Source organism: Neovison vison, chromosome 8 (assembly GCF_020171115.1).
Source record: "Neovison vison isolate M4711 chromosome 8, ASM_NN_V1, whole genome shotgun sequence".
NCBI lineage: Eukaryota > Metazoa > Chordata > Mammalia > Carnivora > Mustelidae > Neogale > Neogale vison.
In genome coordinates, this window is record NC_058098.1 from 86,091,337 (window position 1) to 86,113,646 (window position 22,310).

General features: G+C 37.0%; 1 protein-coding gene across 1 annotated transcript in view; it reads right to left on the reverse strand.

The window, feature by feature from the left end:
- PELI1 (pellino E3 ubiquitin protein ligase 1) overlaps positions 1-22,310 on the reverse strand; it is a 57,572-nt gene that overhangs the window by 30,477 nt on the left and 4,785 nt on the right. The gene's annotated exons all lie outside the window — the stretch shown is intronic.

Below are 22,310 nucleotides of genomic sequence, written 5' to 3' on the forward strand. Positions count from 1 at the left end.
TCTAGGATGACCATAGTAAAAGATAAAGATAAGTATTGGCAAGGAGGTGGAAAAGGTGGAACCCTCAATCATTGCTGGTAGGAAAGTAAAACGGAGCAGTCATTTTGGAAAACAGCCTGGCAGTTCCTTAAAAGAGTTATCATACGACCAGAAATTCTACTCCTAGGTATATATCCAAGAGAAACGATAATATATGTTCACATACAGACTTATGGATGAATGTACAAGGCACCATTATTCATATGGTCAGAGTGGAACAACCCAAATGTCCATCAACTGATGAATGAATAAACAAAATGTCGTCTGTCCATACAACAGAATATTTGGTAATAAAAAGGAATAAAGACCTGTTAGGATAAAACACAAATGGTGACCAGACTTGAGAACTCCCTGAACAGTCATACAAAGTTTAACTTAGCTTATTAAGCAAGATAAGTGATGGTAACTTGACCTGGGTCACTTCTAAAAATCATAAGCAAAACAGTTCTCCCAAATTGATAAGGGGTGAGCAGTAACCAGTTATCTTTAAGAAAATTCCAAAATTGCAAGTTGTCACCGTAAAGAATAAACATTCATGCCTTCACACTATCTAAGGTGCTTTATAACAATATACGTCTGAGTCTCATTCCATGTTTTGGTTTGAGCGCTCCTGGTTTGCAAATTGTCTTTTTGATGTGTGTTCAATAAACTTTTACTAATTTCTACATAAGTGATTGATATTACTTTTGTTTTCTTTATGAACTTTTGACAGTACTGAGAGATGCTACAACATAGATGAACTTTGAAAACATTATGTTAAATGAAAGAAGCCACTCACAAAGGTCTACATTATTATATGATTCCATTTACATGAAATGTCCAGAATAGGCAAATCCAGAAACAGGATGAGGGCAGGTAAGTGGGGTTTGAGGAGTGATGGCTAAAGGCTATGAGGTTTCTTCTCCAGCTGATGAAAATGTCCTTAAATTGATTGTGATGATGGTTGCACAACTCTGTGACTATGCTAAAATCCAGTGAAGAATACACTTTAACATGGGTAAACTGTATGGTATATAAATTATATCTCAATAAAGCTGTTATAATAAATAACAAAGAAACAAAATAGTACCACATTAAAAAAAAAACACAAAACCCTGCCATAAACTTGAGATTACTGAATACTGGAGTACATCTGGAATTCAAATACTGATCTTTTGAAGAATAAAAGATCAGAAGAACTTATGCAACTTTAGAATTTGCAAATTAAAAAACTATACCTATTTTAACTCCTATTACTTGTTGAACCAGAGAAATGGAAGGAAGTAATCATTTGAACATTCTACAAGTTTTTACAAACAGCTTAAGACTTTCCCAAACCAAATGCGTTTGGTACCAGAAATCACAAAATACACAATTAGGCTTGGAATTTCTAACCTCATATTGTTTCAATCTGGCTTTAATTGCAGACATGAGTTTTCTTGGTTTATGTTTTGCTGACATCTTATATCACCTTCAATGAATGCAATGGAGCACAGTGTTTCCTTTGACATCAATCAGTTCATCAATTCTCTGACACCAAGGGGGTGTCCAACAATTCAATTCAATTGATGCTACCTACCTGGAGTTAACTCAGGACCCACAAGTTAAAGAGCTCAGTCCCAAAAGACAATCCCACTTCCAAAAACAGTTGCAAATCTCAGGCTATTTCTACTTCTGACTAACAGACTATAAATCGGGGGTTTCCATGTCCCACTCCACATGTTCCATAATTTACTAATATGACTCACACAATTCAGGAATACACTTCACTTATATTTACCACCTTCTTATAAAAGGAAATATTAGCTACAAATATTAGCTTACAGTCCTATTTGGTTAAATAACTAAAAATAGTTTAAAAGCTATTATTTCTAGGTTACCAGATGATGATATAGCTACACAACAAGATTATAAAGAGCCATCCCTCTTCCAATATTCTAGATTGGTATTTTCCATTAAATGCTTATTTGTGATTTTTTTTGTACTTACAACAGTAATTGTAGGCTTCCCTTAGAGTTTAATTAACTTAGATGTTAACAGTTTTCATACTGAGGGCTGTGTTCGCCTTACTTTTTTTTTTTTTAAAGTAGGCTCCATGCCCAGTATGGAGGCCAATGCAGGGCTTGAACTCACAACCCTGAGATTAAGACCTAAGCAGAGATCAATAGTTGAACACTTAACTACTGAGCCACCCAGGCACCCCTCTCCTTACTTTTAATTTTGTGCATCTAGATAACTAATAGTGCAATTACTAATCCAACAAATTATTAGTGAGCATTCACTATAATACCAGAAGCTACAGGAGTATTCGAATGCGTGCAAATGGTGTGATTCCCTATACCACCACTTATTTCCTTATTGTTAGGAAAAAGGGTACAAATCAATCAGCTCAACCCAAATCAGTACAGGACAGATAACTACATTAAAGCAAAAGACCAGAGGTACTGTAAGACCTCAAAGAAAAGTATTACCACTTCAGTGGAAGAACATCCAGGGAAATCCTCATAGGAGGGGTATTTGAGTTGTGCCTTGTGAAATAGATGATGGACAGACAAGACCAGAGAAATGGCAGGTCAGAAGAAACACATACATCAAGACAAAAAAAGGCAAGGAGTAAAAACTATAGTGAGTCTCAAGAAAGAACAAGTAAGCAGGTTCCCTCGAGTGAGGGACTGGTTAGACCAAAAAAACAGTAAAAGTCTGGAAATCAAAGCAGTATGTCTCTATAAGCTCAGTCACTATCAGCCAGCACTGAATAAATGTCTAATAACTGAATGAGATACAGCTAAAAGGCAAAGAAGTGCCCTATATAGTGGGCCTTAAGGATCAGGGTAAGGTAAAGAGATTGAACTTTATTCTGGAATTAATCAAAATTCTTTAAACAAGGTTTCAGAGAGGCGAAAAAACGTATTATCTACTAGGTAACAGGTATTAAGAACTTTATATACATTAAACTCAAACTTTATAACTGTCTTATAACAGATACGGAAAACAGGCTAAATAATTTGCTCAAGGTCATTTTGAAACTGAGTGGCAAAAGTTATGATCTGAATTTAAGCCCCTGTCCTTTCCATCATTCTAACACAGAAAAGGTCAATCAATCAAACCAGGGCCAGAAGTTATCTGCCAAAAATACCTACAATAAAAATAATGTATTATGTCAAATTCATATTTTTAGTCTGGATTATTACCAAATTATGGAAAAATGGGTTTTTGCCAAATTTGGGTGGAATTTTGGAATAGTATGACCCAAAATGTAGGCTGTAGTAGCAGATATGAAACTCACTTTAGGGATTCTTGGGAAGTCATCTCAAAAAACGAGTTCTCTTTCAGAATAAAACAGTATGAGAAGGCAATCTGAATATAGAGAGGGAAATATATGCCATATGCATTAAGCCAAAATGGATGAAGTAAGCTATGGGAAGCCCCAAAGGCACAGGCAGCATGGCGTTTTTTTTCTAGTTACTGATTCTCCTCACATGTCTTATCAATTTTTTACTATTTAGAAAAATCTATATTGATGAATATAAGGGGCTGGCGTGGGATCCCTCAGCATTTGTGTACTATTGTGTATTGTTCAACATCTCCCAGAGTGGGGGCTCTTTTCCTAAGGAAGGTTACCAGAGAGGGATGGGTTTATATCTCTATTTTTCCTCAGGGTGAATGGATTAAGAACAGGCCAGTAATGTGGCTCCTCAAGTGAGGTGAGTTGCATAGATGCTTCTGCAATACAAATACGTAATAGGAATAAAAAACTGTATATGGAGCTAGAAGATGCTTATGAAACTACCTGAAACCAGCCAGGTCAAAATTGATCAAAAGAAATCTCTGATGTTGGACATGGTCTTTATACTTTAAGGTACTGAGAACCAGGACAAATTTGACCAAGTCTGAGTTTACTGAGAAGCTGGGTGGGGTAAGTTGGAAGAAAACCGAAGAAATCACCAATTATGACTTTTAGTATTATACACCAAAATAAAACACTTCATTTTTAAAAATTTAGTGCAAACAAAAATTTTGATTCCCCTTTATAGCCTCACAATAGAGAAAATTTTTTACCTCATATTTTTTCAATGATGGACTACCAAGACCAGAAAAAACATTTCCTCAAAACATATTAATTTGCAAAAGCCCAGGTTGTTATTAACCCTTTTGCTGATGCTTATTAAACAAAAACAATACAACAAGGTCGAATTAAAGCATTAAACTCATCAAATTCCATGCCATTAAGAGTTGATTTGAGGGGCACCTGGGTGGGTCAGTTGGTTAAGCCTCTGCCTTTGGCTTAGGTCATGATCTCAGGGTCTTGGGTGGGGCCCCAAGTTGGGCTTCCTGCTCAACCTGGAGCCTGCTTCTTCTTCCCTTTTTTAAAAAATTAACATAAATTGTATTATTAGCCCCAGGGGTACTAAAGCCCCAGGTCTGTGAATCACCAGGTTTATACTCTTCACAGCACTCACCAAAGCACATACCTTCCCCAATATCCATAACCCAACCACCCTCTCCCTACCCACCCCCCCGCCCAACCCTTGTTTTGTGAGATTACGAGTCTCTTATGGTTATCCTCCCTGCCGGTGTTCTGGGTCACCCTCCCTCTCTGTCTCAAATAAATAAATAAAATCTTAAAATTAAAAAAAAACTGATTTGAAAACTTTTCAAAGGCACGTTTCTATATACACTTGTTGGGAGACTATGCTTTAGTAGATTACGATACCATAGCAATGTTTCCGAAACAATGTTAAATGAGTTGATTGACTCTGGTGAATATGGCTTGAATTGGTAGTGGATGTCTTCCGGAACTCTGTTGTACTAAAAATGTATTCATTTAATGCGGTTTTAACTGTTTTTCTCCAAGTCTATTTCCAATGAGAGCTTGACTGAAACAACTGCAACTTTGCTAACCACAGTTCTATTCCTTGTTGTCAAAGGATTACTATACCTGAAATTGGAACTTACCTGGAAAATCTAGGTTTTTGCCTCAGTTAACATTTGAAAATCAGAATTTAGCTTCCCTCTAATTACATTCATTAGGACTGACTGCTAGATAAGGAGTAGATCCTTTATTCAGAAAGCTTCTCTCCTTGGTTGACTGACTTTTTTCCATCAATCATCTCAGATAAAAACAGATTCTTCCCATTCATATCATTTAGAAACTATATTCTCTACTGCAGATACCTGAAAAGATGGTATGCTGTTAAATCTAGTTCTCTTTTAAGTACTTTCAGCTCAAAACTAAGATTGGGGAGATGAAAATATCAACCAGTTTTCTTCACACTCAAAACTGAGAACCTATTTGCACCAAAATGGAGATACAAAAGTGGGTGTGTGGGGAGGGGAGAAGTATAGTTTTAAAAGCCCAGAAAGATAACACTATCCTATTCCGTAATTTCTAAAATTGAGGTTAGTTCAGTACACATTTACCACATTTACATGGTGCCTACAATGGGTCAGCCACTGTGCAAGGAGTCGCAGATACAAAGATTAAATGAGAAATATTCCTCTCCAAAAGGAACTATTAAAATTAGGAAAAACACCCTTTTTTTGCCACTAGAATTTTTCTGAGATATCCTTTCTAAATCACGTGATAGTTTTACAATCAAATAAAGTTATACATGATATACTTCTATGCTTTTTTTTTTTTAAGAGGATTTGAAAATTTTTTTTAAAGACTTTATTTATTTGACACAGAGAGAGCACAAGTAGACAGAGAGGCAGGCAGAGAGAGAGGGGGAAGCAGGTTCCCTGCTGAGCAGAGAGCCCGATGTGGGGCTCAATCCCAGGACCCTGGGGATCATGACCTGAGCTGAAGGCAGAGGCTTTAACCCACTGAGCCACCCAGGTGTCCCTACTTCTATGCTTTTAGAAGACTGAAAGACTGAAAGACTGGATTCACTTCTTGTTTTTTAATATTTAATTTTTAAAATATTTTGTTTATTTATTTGATAGAGGGCACAAGCAGGGGAAGCATCAGGCAGAAGGAGAAGCAGATCTTCCCACAGAGCAGGGAGCCCAACATGGATCTGGATCCCAGGATGCTGGGATCATGACCTGAGTCGAAGGGAGACACTTAACTGACTGAGCCACCCAGGAGCCCAGGTGCTTTTTAAAAGCACCGTAGGGGAGCGCCTGGGTGGCTCAGTGGGTTAAGCCTCTGCATTTGGTTCAGGCCATGTTCTCAGGCTCCTGGGATCAAGTTTCACATCATGCTCTCTGCTCAGCAGTAAGCCTGCTTCCTCCACTCTCTCTGCCTGCCTCTCTGCCTCCTTGTGATCTCTATCAAATAAATAAATAAGATCTTAAAAAAAAAAAAAAAAAGCACTGTAGGGCCACTGGGGTGGTTCAGTCTGTTGGATATCCGACTCTTGATTTTGGCTCAGGTCATGATTTCAGGGTTGTGAGATTGAGCCCGGGGTCTGCTCTGCACTGAGCATGGAACCTGCTTAGGATTCTCTCTCTCCCTTTGCCCCTCTATCCCCCACTCCCCACCCCTGGCTCTGTGCACACTCTCTCTCTCTCTCTCACATAAATGAGAAGAATGAATGAATGAATAAAAGTACTGTATGCATTTCAATTGCCATCAACATTTCTTCTTCTCTTCCTCTCACTAGGGAAAATATTTTTTTACAGGATCTCAAAAATCCCCTAAAATTTTACATTTTTAAACAGTTAAAGACTGAGCTAAAACTAATGTGACATCTATAATGAATTTTTAAAAAAATTTTAATTTGCTTCTACTGTCATCTTTAATTATTTGTCCTAATAATGACTCCTGCTTTTACTGGAGTTTTATTATAGAGAATATGACAATATGTTTAAATTTCTACACACATCTTTAAAATTCATATAGCTTACAATTCTCAGCAAGGATCTCCTCTATTAATATTTTCACATATTAAGAGCTGTCAAAAAATTGGGTTTTATATAAGTTAACAATTTTTTATAATAGAATAAAACATATTTTAATTAACATATTATTCTTTCTCTTTGAAGTCCCTGACACAGACATAAAATTGCTGATATTTGGATCAGTTAAGTTTGGTGGATTTTTTTTTATCTTAACCTTTCACCATAAAGTGTTTGGTCTATTACTGTGTTTACTGAGCCAAATATCTACAAGGACAAATGGCAAAGCTTCTACTATTCATTCCAGCTAAATCAATTAGGTTATTCACACATTTACTGAACACTTGCCAAAAGCCCCCCCACTTGGTATCAATAAAAAGCATTCTTATAATAAAGGTTTTTTTGTTTTGGAAAAAAGCCAGCATTCTTAAATTTACTGTGTTACTTTGCAACTCCTGCTTCACTTGCCTTCTACATTGTGTAGGAGGAGGAAAGAAACCAAGACATTCAGAACAAAATGTGAAGTCAAGGGAAATTTTTAGACAGCGATAATTTGTGAAAATGACTTAAACTTACTGTCAGAACAATCTTTTGTTTAGAAACATATATGTGGGAACTTTAACATACCCCTGACATTCAATGAAAAAATACGAGACTCAGAATACCATAAATTCAAATCTTATTTGTTTAAACTAATTTGGCCTCTTTTTTATATGTAACTCAATAAACTGCAATTAAAATAATATTTGAATAGGTTTTGTCTAATTACTCCTCTTAGTACTCCAAAAGAAGACTTAACTTCTTAAAAACTATGAAATTTATTATTCTCTTCTTTGTATTATGAAAATGTTCTTCAATAAACATTTAGAGTATTTATAAATTTTCCAAGACCACTCATTTAAAGTCACACTGTATTTTGGAAAGCTCACTTTAAATGAATGATCTTACATTTGAAAAACACATTAATACATATATAAAAACCAAGCACATTAATATGTTGTTGATTCTAGAAGATGTATAGAGTACAGACTACAATTGCTAATATTGCTGATCCATATACAATCACGGGAATTTCTTTAACAATGTTAGAAGATTAATCTAGACCCTTCTAAGGAAATGTGTGTAGAATTTTTTTATTCGAATCATTGATTACATCTTGAGAAACAATGTAATTTTTGTTAGAAATGATTTTCAACTTATACTACAAAGAGTTACTGTGGTGGCTGAAATAGAAAGCTTCCCATATGATGTGTCCCAATAAGATCCATTACTTTTGGTTTTTAAGTGTTAAACCATTTGTCTTTAGGATCCACCATAATTCAAATTCTTCCAACTTTCCCCCAGATTTAAAAATGATATATCACATGTTTCTGACAAAAAAAATGAAACTGATTATGGGGCACCTGGGTGGCTCAGTGGGTTAAGCCTTTGCCTTTGGCTCAGGTCATGATCTCAGGGTCCTGGGATGGAGCCCCACAATGGGCTTCTGCTCGGCAGGGAGCCTGCTTCCTCCTCTCTCTCTCTGCCGGCCCCTCTGCCTACTTGTGATCTCTGTCTGTCAAATGAATAAATAAAATCTTAAAAAAAATGAAACTGATTATAATTAAATGCTCAGTAAACAATGGTTGTTTTAATGTTGTCACTATTTACCTGTAAAAAATTCTGATAATGTTTCAAGACCCATTTGATATGCCTTTTCCAGAAAGGAAGTCTTTCTTTATTTCCTAAATACTTATCCTTATATCCAGCTTTGCATTATAGTAGATATGGGTCTTGTGCCACCCACTATTAAAGATGAAAACTTTTTTAAGGGAAAAATTGCCTTGCTCATTTTGCAGAACTTTGTTAATAAAAGAAAAGAAAATGCTAAATGTATGTTTAAGTTAGAGCTTATGAAGTCTTCATTTTGTTATCATTTTTTAAAGATTTTATTTATTGGAGAGAGACAGAAAAAGCACAAGCAGGGGGGAGGGGCAGGGGAAGGGGAGAAGCAGGCTTCCAGCTGAGCAGGGAACCCCATGACCCAAGCCAAAGGCAGGTGCTTAACCAACTGAGCCACTCAGGCACCCCTGAAGTCTTCATTTTAATTTGGTGAGTAAAGCATTAATATTTCTGTGGTGTCAAGAAATCTGGGGCCATCTGGTTGACTCAGTTGGTTAAGCATCCACCTCTTGATTTCGTCTCAGGTCATGATCTTAGGGTTCTGGGCTCAGTCCCTGAGTCAGGCTCTGTGCTCAGTGTGGCGTCTACTTGGGATTCTCCCTGCCCCTCTCTCTCTCTAAAATAAACAAAATTTTAAAAAAAGAAAGAAGGACGCCTGGGTGGCTCAACTGGTTAAGCAGCTGCCTTTGGCTCAGGTCATGATCCCGGCGTCCTGGGATCGAGTTCCACATCGGGCTCCTTGCTCGGCAGGGAGCCTGCTTCTCCCTCTGCCTCTGCCTGCCTCTCTGTCTGCCTGTGCTCGCTCTCTCTCCCTCTCTCTCTGACAAATAAATAAATAAAATCTTTAAAAAAAAATAAAAAAATAAAAAAAGAAAGAAAGAAAGAAAGAAATTTAAAAGAAAAAACCTAAAATTTTCTAAATACTATAGGATGGTAAAGCTTTTGGGGGATATATATCATTCACATATATATGAATGTAACATAAAGAATGAAAGGAGTGGGACCCTTGGGTGACTTAGTCAATTAAGCCTCTGCCTTCGGTTCAGGTTATGATCCCAAGGTCCTGGGATCCAGTCCCACAATAGGCTCCCTGCTCAGAGGGAAGCCTACTTCTCCCTTTGCCTGCTGCTCCCCCTGCTTGTGTGTGCACTCTCTCTCTCTCCCTGACAAAATAAATAAAAGCTTAAAAAAAAAAATAGGAGGAGCTATCTAAATAATTATATTAGAGACCAAATTGTAAATAAAATTTTCCACTTCATTTCATATTTTTGGTGTCAAAAAGAATAAAAGTACAACAGGTACTTTATTCGCCTTTTCAGTAATAACTGAGTTTCCATTTTCAGACTAAAATCAGTTACAGTAATGAATACATGAAGCCTTTGTTAGTGTCCCTCATCACCACTTACTGCTCATCCTCTCCCCAAGGCCCTGAGTGTCTATAATAGAACCTTAGATTTCATGGTTGTTTATGAACTTTTTGGTCTAAAGCCCAGTCTGCTTAAGGCATTAAAGAAGTATTAACCTAGAAAAACATGTGAATCCCTAAAGACACTTGCATATCACAAGAACTAGTTATCAGCAAATGTGATTCCATAACTAATACAAAAATTAGTAGTATGGAATTTATTAAAGTAGCCCCAATTTTAAAATTTTGATATTCTCAAAGCTCTTCAAAGTTGAAAAATCCTAGCAATTCCCATTTATATATTGCTTTAAAACAGTAATTTGGAAGGGAAGTCATACAAATTCCAAATTAGCACTGAATACTAAATTAAAAAAAAACAATCAATCAATCAAACTGGTCTTTCTTTAGTTGAGTCCCAACTCTTAAAATGAAAATATACAACAAGAGTTAAGAACATCTATTTTCTGTTGCCCAGCATACATCACCCTTCCTGCAATATAATGGTATCCTCATTTCCTTTTTGGAAATTACAGTCTATATATATCTGGTGGAGTTGACTACATATGCCTTCAAACTTGATGGGTAGGCATATAGCTCATTCCCAGACAATCCAAGCTTCACATTCCTGTGGCCACAGAGCAGGCCAGTCTGAGCCAATAAGATGCAGTGAGGCTTTTGCTGGGCCTTCTAGGAAACAGATGGTCACATCTTTCTGGATACAAATCACCCTGCAGGGATTTAGGGGCTGAAGGGGTTAAAGTTATCTTCTACTCAGGTAGGGCTGGAGAATAAAGCCAACAGAGAGGAAGTAGTGCCAGGCAGGAAAAGCACAGAAATTGAGTCTTAACATTATTAAAGCCTTGGGTGGAGCCATTCCTGAAGCCACACCTATCCTGGTCCAGTTTACACAGACCAATAAAACTTTTCCCTTCTTAAGCCAGTTTGAGTGGAGTTTTCTGTCACAATAGAGTTTGTTTCCCCAAGAATAAATACACTACGCCACAGAATTCCATTCCAAAAACATGGCAAAACACTCTTCTTCATAAATGATTTTGTTTTTCAAAGTCCACTCTTCTTCTCAAGATCCCCTTCTTGCTAAGTTCAAAGGCTATAGAAGACTTTTTTTTTTTTTTTAGGTTGGCAATTCTTTTTTCTTTTTTTAGATATTTTATTTATTTATTTATTTGACAGACAGAGATCACAAGTAGGCAGAGAGGCAGGCAGAGAAAGAGGAGGAAGCAGACTCCCTGCTGTGCAGAGAGCCTGATGTGGGGCTTGATCCCAGGACCCTGGGATCATGACCTGAGCCGAAGGCAGAGGCTTTAACCCACTGAGCCACCCAGGCACCCTATAGAAGACTTTTTATCTTCTGCCTTTATATTGTCTTAACACAAAGGTGTCTTTGTCTTTTGGCCACAAAGAAATAAAATAAAAAACCAACAACGGAAAAAAGAAATAATAAGCAATGGGGAAGTGGGGGAGTAAATCATCTATAGAAACTATAACCAGATGTACTTTTTTTTTTTTTTTTTAACCAAAGCCCTAAATGAGAGTCAGGGGTTAAAACTTACAAAATTAAGCAGATTCAACGATATAAAAATCTAATACAAGACCTCAAAATACTAAAGTCAAAGTTCTGATTCAAAAAGCAGCTGAAAAAATTAAAAGGAAAACTTTTCCTTGAAAAATTGAAATGTCTATGACTTTTAAAAATAGGCAAATAACTACATGATTTCAAAAGGTATAGTTCATCATAACCATAAAAATTACTGATTTTAAGCATAATATCTGAATATGACATGCTTTTGAGCTTCCAAGTCATTCTGAAAATATTTAGCAAAAGATTTAAAAGAGTAAGTAATTCACAACAACTAAAGATACTTTAATATTTAAAATTAGTACTCCTCCTTTCTAGGGATTTTGGAGACTTAACGGCTAACAAGAAAAAGAGAAAAACAATGCATGTAGAGTAATATGGAATTTAGATGTATATCCTTGTGTTTCCCAAATCATATTCAAGTGAGCTTTTAACTAAATATTTTAGATCTTTTACATTTTAAACACCAGGTATGAGTACTAGAATGAATTACAATACTTGTATGATCACAGTGAGATATATGGAGTCTTGTATGCCAGAGGATGAGATATGTTATTATTAGTTGAGATGAAATAAAATAGAGTGGTTGAGGGAATTCTGTAGTCAGACTGTCTATGTTGACTCCTGGCACTGTCATTTAATAGTTATAAGTCTTGGACCAACCCTACTGAGGCTCAATCTCCTCACCCATAAGCCTAAGATAGTAATAATATTAACATGTATGTAGTGCTTATCATAATAGGTACCAGGTATTTTTGAAAGAACTTTACATATTAGTTCTTTAACTCCTAATTATGTTTTTGGGGGACAAATAATACCTTCTCTGTTTTATGAGGAAACTGAGGTCCAGATGAGTAAATCACCAGAGGTCACACAGCTAATAAGTGGTAGGGCTGGCATTTGGGATGGGAACCTGGGAGGTCTTAAAGAGTCCACACTTATAAACACTACAGTCTATTACCTTACAACAATATAATATTACCTACTTCAAAGGGTTGTTTTGAGAATTAGACCAAGTGCTTAGCTTATAGTAGTAGTTCAATAAAGATTTATTGTAGTTCCTTTGATAGTCAATTTCTAGGTACTTGGATTTTGGTCAGTTAAATATTTACTTTAGTATAGAAACTATTTCTTGCTAAAGAGAATTTGGTGGGGTAGAAGGACAGCCCTGGAAATTAATTTTTATGAAGGGTAATAAATCACTCTTCAACAACTTTTATAGCTAGGTACTGCTGAAGCTTCTGTTAAGTTTGACTTTGAGCATGGGAATTTGAGGTACCTTTTTGGAGACATCCATAGAGCATTAGAGGCAATTATACATACAGGTCTGGTGCTTGGGCTGGAAATACAAACCTGAAAACAAATGAAATTACCTAGGCAATGAGTATAGAGTATGAGAAGAAAGCCCAAGATTAAGCCTTGAGGAGTTCAAAAATTTAGGAATCTGAAAGAACAGTAGCACCTCCTAAAAGAGATTTTATTTTATTTTATTTTATTTTTTAAAATTTATTAATTTGACAGACAGAGATCACAAGTAGGTAGAGAGGCAGGCAGCGAAAGAAAGAGTGTCGGGGAAGCAGGCTCCCCGCTGAGCAGAGAGCCCAATGCGGGGCTCGATCCCAGGACCCTGGGATCATGATCTGAGCCTAAGGCAGAGGCTTAACTCACTGAGCCACCCAGGTGCTTCCTAAAAGAGCTTTTAAAAAGCGACAGCATCAAAGTGCTGGTCTATGGTGTATGGCATCCTGGAAGTGAAGAAGGCTTCAAAAAGTAGGAAGTAGTCAGCAATGTCAAATGTTGCTGAGAGGTCAAGTAAGATAAATACTGGGGAAAAAAAAAAGTATCACTAATACAGTAGGGAGATAGTAAATGATCTTCACAGCCATTTCAAAGGAATAATGGGATTTATTTTAAACACACTTAACACATCTCTTTATCAAAAACAGCAAGCAAACATTTGAGATATGCTGATATTATATTGGGTCTCCATTCTTTCTACCTCCAACGCCCATAATGCCCATCCAAGGAAGGCTATATTGGCGAGATATTCTGCCATGAAACTATAAGCCTACTGTAATTTTCCTCATTGCACATTAGGCACAGTATTGGGCACTAGGTAAACAAGGAAAACCAAGACTCAGTTCTTGTCCTTAAGAAATGTATATAAAACAATTTAAAGTCAATGTAATATGGTAAAAGTAGTGTCTGCACCCCATGGAAGCAAACAATACTCATCCCAGTTCAAGGGGTACGGTCAGACTGCTTTGTATAAGAAACATATCCACTCATTCATTTTGAGCAGCTCCTATGCACTAGACCCCAGGAACACAAAAGCAATAAGCTTAGATCTCTGGATCCACATAGCTCATGGTTTAGTAAAATGTGTCTAGATACGTCAAAAGAGAGATTCTAATACAATGTGATCAGTGCTATAACAGAGGTATTAAACAAATATTAACCAAATGACAATAAAAAGTAAAAAAGCCTGAGACCTTAATCTAAACATGGAGAACTTGGAGAAAATTATGTAAGAGTAATATTGAAGATTGGCTTTGAAGGGTGAAAAGGTCTCAGCCAAAGATGTTTATTCTACGCAATAACATATGCAAAGGTTCAAAACTGTTTTGAGAACAATGAGAATTTCATATGACTTATGCACAGTAATGAAGGGAAGTGAGAGAGAAGCTAAAGGTAGATGAGGGTCAACCACTATTAACCCAGTAATTGCTCACAACAAAAACCTGAAAGTCCTTAATAACTCCTTCTTCCTCATTTTCTATATTCTGTCTACAACCATGCCCTACCATATAACTTTTTTTTTTTTTAAGATTTTATTTATTTATTTGACAGAGAGAGATCACAAGCAGGCAGAGAGGCAGGCAGAGAGAGAGAGGAGGAAGCAGGCTCCCTGCTGAGCAGAGAGCCCGATGCGGGCCTCGATCCCAGGACCCTGAGATCATGACCTGAGCCGAAGGCAGCGGCTTAACCCACTGAGCCACCCAGGCGTCCCCCATATAACTTTTAAAACATACTAAGCATCTTTGCTCATGCTATATCCTCAGCCTGAAGCAATATTCCCTGTTCTTTGCCTAGCTGGCTCCTCATTCTTGAGATAGCAGCTTAAATCTTAATTCCTTAGAAAGTGTTCTCTGACCATCCAATATACAATATAACACAGGTGCCTTCCTGTTATTCTCTCTCAGCACCCTGTTCTGTATTTACTTGTATATTTACTTGTTTTTAATACCTACTGCCCTTCCTAGTCTGTGATTTTTCATTAGGAACTGTCTCATTCTGTTCTCTCACCATATAGTCGATGCCTGAACATTGCCTTATACATAGTAAAGCATTTAAGAAACACTCTTTGTAAGAAAAAAATAATTTCTAGGAAAATAACTTTGAAAGCACTATGGAGGATGTGTGAGGAGGAAGAGGGTGTGAAAAACAGTAGGAGACTAGAACCAACAAGATAAGATCAGATAAAAAGAGCCCAGGTGAAAGGATAAAGAGCCCAGGCAAAGGGGAATGTGGAAATGAGGACAGAGAATAGTAGTACTTGAGAAACCAAGGTGGAACTGACAAATTCCTGGCTTGGGCATTTAGAGTGAAACCTTAACTTCCATCAGGATTGAAGGAGATAGAACAGATACTGAAAGAATGAAGAGATCTTCTTGACAATGGTAAGTTTGAAGAATTTGGATTAATAGGTCTAGTAGGCAGCTGAAAATTTAAATGTGGCACACGGGAGGGAGGTCCTGGGTTGGGGAACAGATCTTTTCCTCTCTTCTTCCACCTCTACAAATCAAGATGTCGGGAGGAATAAAAACAGCTTCCAATTTTTGATGACCTACATTATGCTTACATTGTGCTGAGGGTTTTATGTATTTCTAATCCTTTCAACAACCCTACTAAGAAGGTATTCAAAGCTTTGAGAGGTTAAGTAAACTAAGTCAACTGCCGAAGGCAGCAAGAGCTGTTAAAATCAGAGGCAGAAGGATTTAAATCCAGTTTTCTTTGTATCAAAGCCTCTTTCTATATACTACCTTTCTTGTAACTTGAATGACCACCTATGAAGTTGGTTCTGGGAAGGGAAAAACAAAATTAAAGGAGCTATCAGACTGAGAAAAAAGGGAATGAACCTAGAGAAATGAGGCTTCAAAAACAAGTTTAATAATATTTCATGTGAAGGAGCTGGAGAAAAAGAAGTAGAGTTAAGATTTAAAGACCCAGCCAGAAGAACATCAAACTGTCATAATAGTTTTATAAAATATGTTCCATGGTATACAGCATCAACACATTTGGTAGCCTGTTAAAAATGTAGGCTCTCAAGTCTCATCCAGACTTACAGAATCGGAAAATGCATCTTAATATGATCCCCAGATAACTTGCATAACACATTGATGCCTGAGAAGCAATGGTCTGATACCATTACATAGATGAAGACACTAACCAGGCTAAAAAACAGTTTGCAGAGCTAGAAGTCAGGCCTTTTGCCTCTCAGGCTAGTATTAATTCTGATTCACTATGTACCTTTCAAACAGACACATCAAGTTGAACCTCACTAACCTGCAGTTTTGCCATCACAACATTTAGGAGTAGAAATGAGTTTAAAACAAGTCTTCACCAACCCTTTTGAATGTTTCCACTTCACTTGGAATTTTAAGTGTTCCCATGAATTTTCTCCAATTTTTTTTTAAGATTTATTTTTTTATTTTGGAGGAGGGGGTAGGGGGAGAGAGCGAGAGCAGTGGTAAGCCAGAGGGAAAGGGAAAGAAGAAGATTCATTGCTGATCGTGGAGCCAACTTTGGGCTAGAAATCATGACCTGAGCTGAAACCAGAGTCAAACACTTAACAGACTGAGCCACCCAGGTGCCCCTGCCAATTTTTTTTTTTTTTTAAAGATTTTATTTATTTATTTGACAGACAGAGATCACAAGTAGGTGGAGAGGCAGGCAGAGAGAGAGAGAGGGAGAGGTGGGAAAGCAGGCCCCCTGCTGAGCAGAGATGCAGGGCTAGGGGCTGGATCCCAGAACCCTGGGATTATGACCTGAGCCCAAGGCTTTAGGTTAAAGCAGAGGCTTTAACCCACTGAGCCACCCGGGGAACCCCTGTTTTTAACATCACAATATACCTTAGCCATTTGAGTTGCTCTAAGAAAATACCACAGAATGGATGGCTTATAAACAACAGATTTATAAGTACCAGTGACTTCCCAGTACCAGTGACTTCCCAGTACCAGTGACTGGGAAGTCCAAGATCAAAACTAGCAGATTAGGTGTCTGGGGAGGGACCTGCTTCCTGGTTCAAAGATGGTCATCTTTTTTTACTGTGTCCTCATATTGACAGAAGGAGTGAGGGATATCTGAGTTCTTTTATAAGATCACTAATCTCATTGATGAAGGCTCTGCCCTCATGATCTAATCCTTCAAAGATTTTATTTATTTATTTGACAAATAGAGATCACAAATAGGCAGAGAGGCAGGCAGAGAGAGGGGGAAGCAGGCTCCCCGCTGAACAGAGAGCCCGATGCGGGGCTGGATCCCAGGACCCTGGGATCATGACCTGAGCTGAAGGCAGACGCTTTAAACCATTGAGCCACCCAGGCGGCCCTCATGACCTAACCCTGTCCCAAAGTCCTACCTCCAAATACATCATTGTATTAAGGATTAGGTTTCAACACGTGAATTTTGGGGAGATACAAACATTCAATCTATAGTCCTAAATGAAACACACACATGCTATCCAGAGATAGCCATGTACTCAGAACTACAAAGAATTCTTAATTCACAGAGTAAGTTTCAACTCTCATCATTCAACGTGAAAAAAACAGTAAAGACTAAGAAAAAGACTTTCTATTGGCAAGTCATTTAAAATCATGAAATCACGGAGTTAACAGACACCTTACAAGGCTGAGGTGACAGATTTCATCTAGACTGCCAACTATCTAGCTGCTGACAGTGCAGTACCAAAAAGGGAGTATGAGCTGATTTGGGGTCAGCTATTAAGGTATATCTGCCATGGGTTGGTCCCAAAGAGGGCTATCATAGAGCTGTTAACCTTGTAAAGATAAGGAAACTAAGGCCTAGGGAGGTTAAATGAAATATGAGTCATACACCAAATAAATGGACAAGAACTCTAGGTCTCTTGACTTCTGGTATACTGGTTTTTATCCAGAATCCACCTGCTTTTCCTCTCTGATACATTTATTCAATGAAAGAGAAAATCCTTTTGGTGTAATAGCAAAAATCAAGCCAATTAAAATTTAACTGAGAATAAACAAGTCCTCATGATTTATAAGTCCTATAACAACGACTTACATGTAAGTACATTCAAAGATTTATATGAAGCCCACAATCTCTAGGTTGTATCATAGTGATCAGTGAATGATTTCTGACTCAGATTATTTTCTGACAATTTTACATCATGGTGAGTTTTTCCATGTTAAAATTCTTCAGAGTTCGGACATGATGACTCAGGGCACCTAGATGCTATGAAGGAGCTTTCAATTTAAGAAGTAGGAGGAGAATGAGGGGGCATACTGAATCATTAACAACCTACTCAGTTCTGAAATCTAGCAAATCCTTTTTGGAAGCCATTTTACAGATAGCTTAAGGAGGCAGATTCTGGTTAAAGCCTTTCAAGACTGGTCTTTAAGAGGTGAACTATATACAAATAAACTGGTATACCATTTCTAAAAGAGACACAAGCATCAAGTTGTGACTTTGTTTTTGTTGACTAAGTATCAGTTACTTCTTCTTTTTTTTTTTTTTTAAGATTTTATTTATTTATTTGACAGACAGAGATCACAAGTAGGCAGAGAGGCAGAGAGGGAGAGAGGGAGAGAGGAGGAAGCAGGCTCCCTGCTGAGCAGAGAGCCCGATGTGGGGCTCGATCCCAGGACCCAAGATCATGACCTGAGCCTAAGGCAGAGGCTTTAACCCACTGAGCCACCCAGGCGTCCCTACCTGTTACTTCTTTAACACTCTTCATTCATTCCAAGCCCACTCTATAAGTATAAAAAATGGCAGACATGTAGAAAACATGGTGGAGGAGCAATGGGCACTAAAGCAAGCAAAGGAAGATAAACACAGCCAGTGACAAAGTGAGAAAGAGATGAAAGTAAGAGAGAGATGAAGTGAGAGCTGCAGAGATGTGGAATACTAATATCTTACAAAGCACAAGTTGAAAAGAACATCTTGGAACCTGATGCTATAAAAATCTACAGAGTTTAATAGAGTGAACTTTCTTTTTTTGAAAAAGGTTTATTTATTTGAGAGAGAGTGTGCAAGTGCATGTGCACGTGTGAGCAGGTGAACAGGGACAGAAGAAGGGAGAGGGACAGAGGGAGGGAGGGAGAGAGAAGCAGACTTCCCAGTGAGCATGGAGCTCAACTCAACTCACGACCTGAGACAAAATCAAGAGTTGGATGTTTAACCAACTGAGCCACCCGGTGCCCCAAGTGTGAGTTTTCAATAATTCTTTATTTCTGTTAATTATCATCACCATCATTATTAACATTATTATCAATTCATTGTTATTATTTCCCAAAATAAATACAGGCTTTATCATGGTGAAAAAGTTTAAGCCAATATGAAATTTAAGATGTCCCTTTTGCAAAGCAACTTTTTTTCTTGAAATGGAAGGTGTATTATTATTACTATTCTCTACTTAATTTATAAATTTGAGTCTTAGCTCATTAAGTCATGGACACTTAAGTATATCCAAGTTACAAGAATTATCTATGGACATGTTTACTGTTTTGTGAGAGCCAATTTTTTTCTTTCCTTTCTTCTCTTCCCCTCCCCCTCTTACTCTTCCTCCTCCATCATAAGTTATTTATTCCACAAAAAGGGAAATGAAAAAGATTCATAATCCTACTACCAAATCAACAGACTAAAAACAATTTCCAAGATGAGCCATACACAATGAAATTCCCATCATAGGGGCGCCTGAGTGGCTCAGTGTTAAGCCGCTGCCTTCGGCTCAGGTCATGATCTCGGGGTCCTGGGATTGAGTCCCACATCGGGCTCTCTGCTCAGCAGGGAGCCTGCTTCCCTCTCTCTCTCTCTGCCTGCCTTTCCATCTACTTGTGATTTCTCTCTGTCAAATGAATAAATAAAAAATCTAAAAAAAAAAAAATAATAAAAAAAAATAAAGAAATTCCCATCATAGAATTTCAAAGTTCTTCATGAAAAACTATTTTTCTTTTTTTTGTATTTTACAGGTGAATCAAATATAGCCTGTAAAGATCTTCAGAGTTAATGGAAAGCCCAGGAATTAAACATGGGCTCTCTGTTTCACGTCAACAGACTAGTGTTTAAAATACATTAAATAACCCAACCTAACATCTAAATCCTGATAATATATACAGTATATGAAGGAAGAAGGTTCTATTTATCTATATGTACACCTATGCATATATACACACCAAAAGGACCAAAAACTGGTTGAATAAAAGAAATTAAATTATTTTCTGAAAAATGTTTAAGATAGGGAGCTTTTTAAAGTATACTGTTACATACTTATATTCTCAGTGGTCACTTCATGCAACTTTTTTGTTATTATTTTTTTAAGATTTTATTTTTTTAAAGTAATCTCTATACCCACCATGGGTCTCAAATTCACAACCTTGAGATAAAAAATGCATAATCTACTGATTGAGGAAGCCAGGTGCCCTTGCAATTTATTATATAATAAAAGTTCACAAGTTCTACTTACCTCATTAAATCCTACATATTATTGATGAAAAATACAAGAGAAAACATTGTGCCCTCCTATTATGCATAATTAACTATAAAAATTGTTTTTAACTTCAATGTTATCAACACAGTAAAACTCATTGAAATAAGTTTAGTTTCTCAGGTTGGAAAACTTATCCCTACAGAGAATGAGAATCATTTATCATTTTAAGTAATTTAGTGTAAAACCATTCAAAGTTAGTAATCTCCACATGTATACTGTCCCACAAATAGAATATTTTAAAAATCTATACTTATGGAGGGTTTCCTTGAAAGGGACTTTCAAACATTTGGAGGATGAGATCGATTTTTCTATAGTAATAAAAGATTTAAAATCGGTTCTTTATTATGGCAAATCATCATGTTCCAGAAGCAACTACTAATCTGAGAACTAAAGCATGAATATAAAAGACTTTAATAATCAGATTAGTCTCTAACACTAAACGTTTGCTAGTCTTTCAATTCCCCAAGTATATGCCATAGCCAACAAGAAAGTTATACAACTTCAGTACATTATAAATGCCATCTCTTCAGTCTTGAATACAGAACACAGAAACTTACCTGCAATGATTGTTTTGAGGACCTAATTATTAAGAAGTGTGCATGGTCTAGTGTGTATATGTGCTATAATGCATCAGACAAAACTTAAATATCACAATGAGTGTAATAGCCTCTTCCATATTAGTCACTCTCAGAGGTAGTTCCTTATTCTAAATGATGCTACAATTGTCCAAAACATTATTAAAATTCCTTTTCAGTCTACGGGTAGATCTGATTTTTAGAAATAGTAATTGCATTCTCAGAGTGGATGTGAATTTTAGAAACAGTCTGAAGTTATTTCCTTTTTTTTTTTTCTTTCTGTCCAAAATCTTCTCTGAATCATATCTGATAAATGAAATGATATATCATGTGGCTAATACCCCCTTTTTCCTTAAAAACAAGGAACAAATATAAAGTACTGAGTTATTTTTGTGTGTGGCTCTTCAAATGGCTTAGAAGGCAATTACCAAAAAAAGGTAGTTCCCAAAAATATTTGGAGTAATGCTAGTATTCTTGAAATAAGTCTATAGCTTTCAGGGTGACTAAAGTCAAGTATATAAAATAAATGTCCTTACTTTAAACCAAGGATGGATAACCAAGCAGGTCCTATACAATCTGGTCTCCTGGTCCCTCCCTTTACCTTTCTTACCCAACCTTCTGCTACTCTCTGACTCTAAGGCAGTCACATCCGTCTTCTTATAGTTTCTTGCATTCTAGTGAAGATTCTCTACCTCAGGGCCATCATACTTGCTGTTCTTTGCCTGTGTCCTGCCCCAGGATTATCTGCAAGGTTTACTCCCTTACCTCACGTGTGTGTGTGTGTGTGTATGTGTTTGTGTATAAACTGTTCATTACAGAAAATTCCAAAAATACACAAAAATAAGACTATGAAAAATCTCAGGTATCCATCATCTACCTTCAACAACTTTCAATATATGGCCAATCTTGTTTCATTTATGCTCCTCTCCCCTCCAAATTATTTTAGAGCAATAATCCAGAGATGGTATTTTAATTCATAAATATATTAGATCTCTAAAAGGAGTATTTAAAATCCATAATACATTATCACACCTACAAAAATTAACAATTGCTTTTAATCAAATATCTAATGTCCAAATTTCCCCAATTTTCACAAACATCTTTTTATAGTTAGTTTGCTCAAAGCAGATCTAAGGTCCATACACTATACATTTGGTGGATATGCCTCTGAAGTCTCTTTTAATCTTATAGCTTCCTCTCCATTTCTTATTTCCCGTTATTTATTTTTTGAAGAAATGAGGTCAGTTGGGGCACATGGTTGGCTCAGTGGGTTGAGCATCTCCCTCCGGCTCAGGTCATGGTCCTAGGGTCCTGGGATTGAGCCTTGTACCAGGGTTCCCTGCTCAGCAGGGAGCCTGCTTCTCCCTCTCCCTCCACCCTCCCCCATCCCACTCATGCTCTCTAGCTCTCTCAAATAGGCACATAAATAAAATCTTTAAAAAAATAAAAAAAGAAGAAGAAATGAGG